Here is a 6,695-nt window from a genome sequence, read left to right as displayed (position 1 = left end):
AAACGACGAAGACTTTTGCTTCAAAATAAGTGTGGAAGGGAGGACGCCGAGCTTTTTCCTGGCGTGATTCGTGCCACTTAGACGTTATGTTTATTCCCTGCGCTGTTAGGCGTAGTTTCCCAATAAACTTGCATGCTCATGTTTCAGGTTTTTTTTTCCTGCGGACTGTACAAGATGATAATGGCTTAAAAACTCAACGCAAAATCAAATCGGTGTAAAGAAACAATGGTCTGTAGAAAACCCTCAGTTAACAGATTCTGCGGAGCATTAAAGCGGATTGTCACTCAGAATCATCGTGCAACTACAGTGGAAGTGGAATTCAAGCAGCACTTTCCATGAGCTATGGTGACAATCAGTCTGTTGCGAGTTACATGGCATGGACATAGAAGGTCAAATGGCTTGGGAAAAAGCGCTAATAAGAGATCATGATGCCTTACAACAATGTCAATGATGCCGCGAACATGCAATTTGGACCACCAATGACTGAAATCGTGTGATGTGGTCACATGAGTCATTGTTCATCTTATTTAAGACCATGAAGAGTGTCTCTATGTAGCGGGCGTCCAAAGGAAAGTATGATCTGCAGTAACTCTGTCCAGTCGTGACACTTACCGGTCCAATATGTTTTCAGTGGTTCTGTGCTGACGCTTTCCGTTCGGGTCATTACCTGTAGTTATGTCGGCATTTTAAGCGACCATATGAATCCTAAGGCCCAGATGTTGTTTCCGGCAACGACACCATGTTCCAGGATGATAATGCGTCAATTCACACTGCTATTATGGTGAGGTTTTGAGGAAAATCAGGATGAAGTTGAAGGCATCCTCTTACCCACCCAATCTCCAGACCTGAACATGATTGAAAATCTGGTGTTCGCTTGAGATACGCGTATCCAACGCAGATTTTTGTCTCTATTGTCTATCATGAAACTGACTGATGCAGTACACGCAGAATGACGTAATATTCATCTTGCTACCATTCGCGACCTCTATGACTCCATTAGATTCTGTGGAGATAAAGGTGGTCCAAAGTCATTTTAATTTGGTAAATTGCATCTTTTTAGTTCTTTCTTTTGAATTAATAAATAACTTCATATACGATTGCATGAGTAAATGTTAATTCGCCTTTCGACGCAGTCACTTGGACAACAAACCTCAAAGTTGCCTGTCATTATTTAAAAGTGCAATTTCATTTCCATTCGAAGATGGGTGGGCCGCAGAAGGTAACACCTTCTCTTCGGCCATGAGAATTCATTTATTGGTAGTTTCGCTGGGAGATGGGTATCAGGATTTACTGCATTCATCGATTGATATATTTATCTGATTAGGCATACAGAATAAGGTGTATATAATGAAATGAAATGCAGGTTACAGAACACAAGGATATATGATGTTAGTTGCGACTATGGTAATAATCTCCTGCTCTGGGGCTACTCAGAGCGGTAGGCTGATCATGTTCATGGATAGCAAAAAGGTGATATAACGGTGAATATTCATAATTTGGTAGAGCTAGAGTTGCTGTACTACCTTTGAATGTGTGTGTGTAATTTCTACTCCCATCCGAAGATAGGCGGCGCTTACTCCGGGGCCATTAAACTGTGAAAGAGTTAAGCTATAAAATTTCATGTTTCCTGACTAACTATACGAAACAACTTTACGCATAACGTGGATAACCATTTTATTAAACTGTTGCCTCAAACAAATTTCGCAACACACAGAGAATATAAACTCTTTTACATACATGACCCACTTACGGTTTTACTGACAAAAAAATACATGCAGTACACTTGAAATTCTAAATAAAAAGGTTAAACAATGACTTCATCTTGTATTTTAATTTCATACAAGCAGAGTATTTTTGTTTCGTATTGTGGTTAATTAAGCCTGTTATTTCCTTGTTTCTTCAAGAAAGTTTTCTGCAAATAAATTTACAGTTATCTGGTATGTTATTTAGAAAGTTTTGCTTATTTTCACTTCATAATGCCATGCACTATTTTTTTTAAAAAAAAGGTATGAAGTTACTACAACCAAGTAAATGATATGTTTTCAAGGTGAGAAATCCAAGTATAAATTTTCTCTCAATATTAAATTGTAAAAAAATTCTCTTAGATTTAATGAAATGAACTATTTAATGTTCTGCAGATATGCTGCTTAGTCTAAACGAGACGAGTGATGATGCTAGATCACTACTGTAAGTTTACACTGAGAAAAATCCGTTATACGGACCGGCATATTGTATAAATATACGGAATCTATATGTCTACTACGGAAATCTGTATAGAGCATACGTTACCTATATGCTACATACGTACTGTTTTTTCCGATTAGATGTTACATCACGCCGCTGCAGGGTGTCTGACATCTAACACTCTTCCGTATATTATATTACATACGTATACATGTGTTACATACGTCAGTTATATGTTACATAAATCCATCTGCTTGTAAGATCCTGACCACCTATATACAGTTCTTTCTTTCGTACTGATAGAAAGAATACTTATACGTAAAGTGTTATAAAACGTACGTTTTCAATTATACGTTTGATGCAGTATAATACGTATAGTCGTATTTTAAGTCCAAAAAGTACAGGATTTACGCATGTAACTTGTATTTTACATACATCACATAGTTTATATAGGGTGGGCCATTTTAATCAATCCACGGAAATATCTGAAAAATGATAAAATATAGACGAAATGTTTGAAGTACATGTTATATATTACTTAGGGGGGAACCAATTCCACCGAAAGTACATCTCCCCGCCCCCCGTAAATGGGGGTAACTTTGAAATGTCAAATGGGAACATGGGTCGAGTAATACCTCGTTCGAATAGTCTTGGAAAACTAAGTAACGCTGTACTAAAAGATGTTCCATATGGAGCACCAGCTTCAAAATGGCCGCCATGATATGGTTCGGAAACTCCAGTACCCATAGTATGAAAACCATGGAAGGTAAATGAATGGAACAAAATTGAAATACGTAAATATCATAGGACATAGAGAATGATGTGGTCCCTGTGATCCCAGTGGCCTCCCTGAAGGGGTCTTGGGGGATAACTTCAAAATTTCAAATAGTAACATGAGTCGAGTGGTACCTCATTCGATAAACCTTGCAAAAGCACACATCTTGCAGAAGAAAACGATTGAGGTGAAATCGCACTGTTCTCAAAAAGCCGCCGAAACATAGTATCCGTGTCAGAGAAAAGGTTTAGTACCCGTAGTATGAAAGCGATTGGAGATAAATCAACAGAAGAAAAACTGGAGTAGCTAACTGACGTAAGGCACATCGAGAGTTGTTGTCGGGGTGTTTCCAAGGTCCAACTGAAGGGTATCGGGGGCCAACTTGAAAATTTCAAGTATAGTAACTTGAAGCGAGTAACATCACGTTAGATAGACAAAGGAATATTAAACAGCTTCTGTAAGAATATTTTCGACATGAGATACCGTTTTCAAACTAATCGCCAAGACATGGTGACTGTCTAAGAAAACATCTAGTGCCCATAGTATAAATACGGTTAGAAATAAATCAAAATAACCAAAATTAAATAGGAAAACCACGGACGGCATTCCATGGCTCGAGAATGATACAACAGAGATAAAAATGTTAGAGTAAAATTGCCATAATGTATAGAGAGAAATCCAAGTCCTGCAAAATAATCTCTCCCTGCGCTCTGTATGTGAGTGGGGTGGAAAGTAACTGTGAAAGTTCAAATGGGAACTCTACTTTAATTCGCAAATTAAGACTACGCTACAAATAGGTATGGTGTGTTTGAAACATTTGTTTGTAAGGGTGATGCTCTAGTGACTAAAAAACAGGTGAAATTTTATTTGAATGGTAACGCATATCTATATGACTAAGTATGATTTGATGCGAAAACAGAAGGAACGTTATACGAAAGAAGTTGTCGAATAATGCAGTTGCTGGAACTTACAAACGTGTGAATTTGCCAATCTCCGTCGCCACAGAAACTTTAATGCATTGCGTGCTGGTTATTCGGAAAGCATTTCGGGGATATACGTACGCATCGTTTCATCCCTGAAGTTCACAATATGACATGAGTGCTAATAGTTAAACAAAATGTAACTGTGGCCATTCGCATTAACTCAGTGCACTAATTCTCTATCCCTGAAGTCTGCCTTCCAAACAACATTGGGTAGGTCAAGCGTACGCCCGAACTATTGTCCGGTTGGACATTCTGAGTGCGAGTTCCTGTTCTTTTCAGTTCCACTAGACGAATGTCAGGATGGAACCGTCTGTAAAAGGCCACGGGCGCTGACTTTCCTCATCCGTGCTTCTCTAATCCGGCCTGGGTTTAGATGACTAAATGTGATAAATTAAATTCAAGTCTCTTGCTACAGCACATTGCGCATGAGTTCTAAAGCTCCAAGCAAAACTTTCAAACCCATCTGAAAAATATAGTTTTCAGAAATCAAAATAACTAAAACAATGTTGTTTGACTTATGAAGCAGCGAAGTACCAGTACTTTGTACACAAAAACGTTCGTAGTAATTGCGGTTTTAGCGTTCTTCCTGAATCCTCGTGTAGAACGCCGTCATAGAGCAGACGCACCCCCGTTGCCTCATGCGCATTGGTTCAACAGACACTTGTGCCCAATACACACACACCAGTACAGTACATGCTGCCTCCAAGCTTCTAACCAAGATTCTACAGAGGAAGCCTGTTAAATGAATTAAATGAGAGACAGTGTTAGTAGCAGATCTGCCAAAAGCAAAGGTTTAGAGTCATTACTTATGTAACTGTCGGACAAACACTTTTTCGTACGTATTCTTATTATCTCTACGAATTAGTATTAGTAGTAGTTGTTGTACTTCTTACTTTATTTTTATTGACTGTCTGAAATATTGTCGTTCATAAGAATAAGACTGATTATACTCGAAACGAAATTGTTGTCATGCTACATAATTTGGGTGAATGTCGCAAAAATTATCGTCAAGCTGCTGCTTTATATCAAACACGTTATCCAGATCGACGGCCACCAAACCATACAGTGATCCGACATATTGAAGTAAGAGCCCGTGAGAGTCGCCTGCTGCGTGTAAGGTCAGCTCACAACTACAACGATGATGCACGAATGATAACTATTTTAGCAGCAATTCACATCAGTTCCCATATTAGTAGTAGGCAGATGGAGAGGGAAATAGGGATACCTAGAAGAACTGCCCTTTGGCTCTTGAAAAAGGTAAAATATCATGCCTATCACATAACTCTAACTCAAGCCCTTACTGCAAACGACATGTTACACCGTATGGAGTTTTGTCAGTGGGCACGGGAAATGTTCCTGGGTTTTTTAGATATGTCATGTTTTCGGACGAAGCTACATTTCGCAGTACTGGTGAACTCAATAGGCATAACTGTCGCTACTGGTAAGATATCAATCCTAGTTGGCATAGGGCAGTAGATGCTCAACACCGTTGGACTATTAATGTCTGGTCATTGTCAATGGATATCTAATTGGTCCACACTTCTTCGATCGAAACGTCACTGGTGACATCCTTCTGGACTTCTCAGACGCGATTTGCTGTTTTTGCTTGAGGATGTGGACTTAGAGACACGACAAAGAATGTGGCTGCAGTTAGATCCAGCGCCACCCCATTGTGCGCGGAGAGTGGTGCAGTATTTGAACCTCCTTTTCAATGGAAAATGGATTGGGAGGAACGGACCAGTACTATGGCCTGCACGATCCCCAGATTTAACCTCACCAGACTTTTATCTGTGGGGATATTTGAAGAACGTTGTGTATGAACGTCAACCAACAACCAGAGAAGATATGATAGAGCGAATTCGATTAGCTTGTGATCAAATCCCAGGGAACGTTTTATTGAATACTGAAACACATTTTCGCAGAAGGATTACTTTTTTGTATTCAAGCACATGGAAATGTCGTTGAACACGATTTAGTTCGTGCGTGACTGGTGTGTGGACTGACGAAGAAAACTACGCTGGACGTGAGAGACGAGGGGACTCATGAAGAAAAAGCACCCCGGACGTGAGAAGCAAGGGGACTCACGAAGAAAAAGCACCCGGACGTGAGAGGCAAGGGGACTCACGAAGAAAAAGCACCCCGGATGTGAGAGGCGTGGGAACTCACGAGGGGGGTCCCGAACTAATCTCCCTTGCTACGTGACTCAAGCCCGAAGTTGAGCAATCGGTGGGTAGTGGTGCCCCTGGTATTGGCGAACAGAGCTATATCCAACCACATACCGGTGAATATCTGCTACGCCGGTAGGGTTATCCGCTACAGGTGTAACCAAGAGATGTTCCCAGCTTGGACCCAAAGTTAGTGTGTCACGACTTGGGGACTGTTGGTGAAATCAGGGGCGGATGATTCCCTAAGAGGGCTTGAGAGTACAAATTAGATTTCCCGGGTTTTCCGTCAGGGTGGTCAGTGCTCTTATCTCCTCTGGTCGGGACTGTCCACCATCCAAGGCAATAGTTCCTTGTGGATCCCAGGGACCACCGTGTGATCAGTAAAGCTATAAGCTCCTTGAAGGGCTGAAAGAGCAATGCATACCCCATATACCTTTTCCTTGTATCCTATCCCTTTGTCCTTACTTGTACCTTCCTGTAACCCATTAACATCATATTCTCTCCATAATGAAATTGCCGAAGAACAGCAAAGTAGAGTGCGTGACCAGACTTCCCGTGTAGGTTTTAAGTTCGTTAGCGAGATCGATG

At 40.6% G+C, this 6,695-nt stretch overlaps 1 pseudogene; it reads left to right on the top strand.

Annotated features, from left to right (window-relative positions):
- Positions 1–5,318: 5,318 nt before the first annotated feature.
- LOC145678978 (uncharacterized) lies at positions 5,319–5,929 on the top strand (annotated as a pseudogene).
- The last annotated feature ends 766 nt before the right edge of the window (positions 5,930–6,695 follow it).

Source organism: Thermobia domestica, chromosome 2, assembly GCF_964235325.1.
Source record: "Thermobia domestica chromosome 2, izTheDome1.hap1.1, whole genome shotgun sequence".
In the NCBI taxonomy this organism is placed as follows: Eukaryota; Metazoa; Arthropoda; class Insecta; order Zygentoma; family Lepismatidae; genus Thermobia; species Thermobia domestica.
Note: the sequence above shows the minus strand (reverse complement) of the source record. Positions and strands in the feature narration are given on the sequence as shown.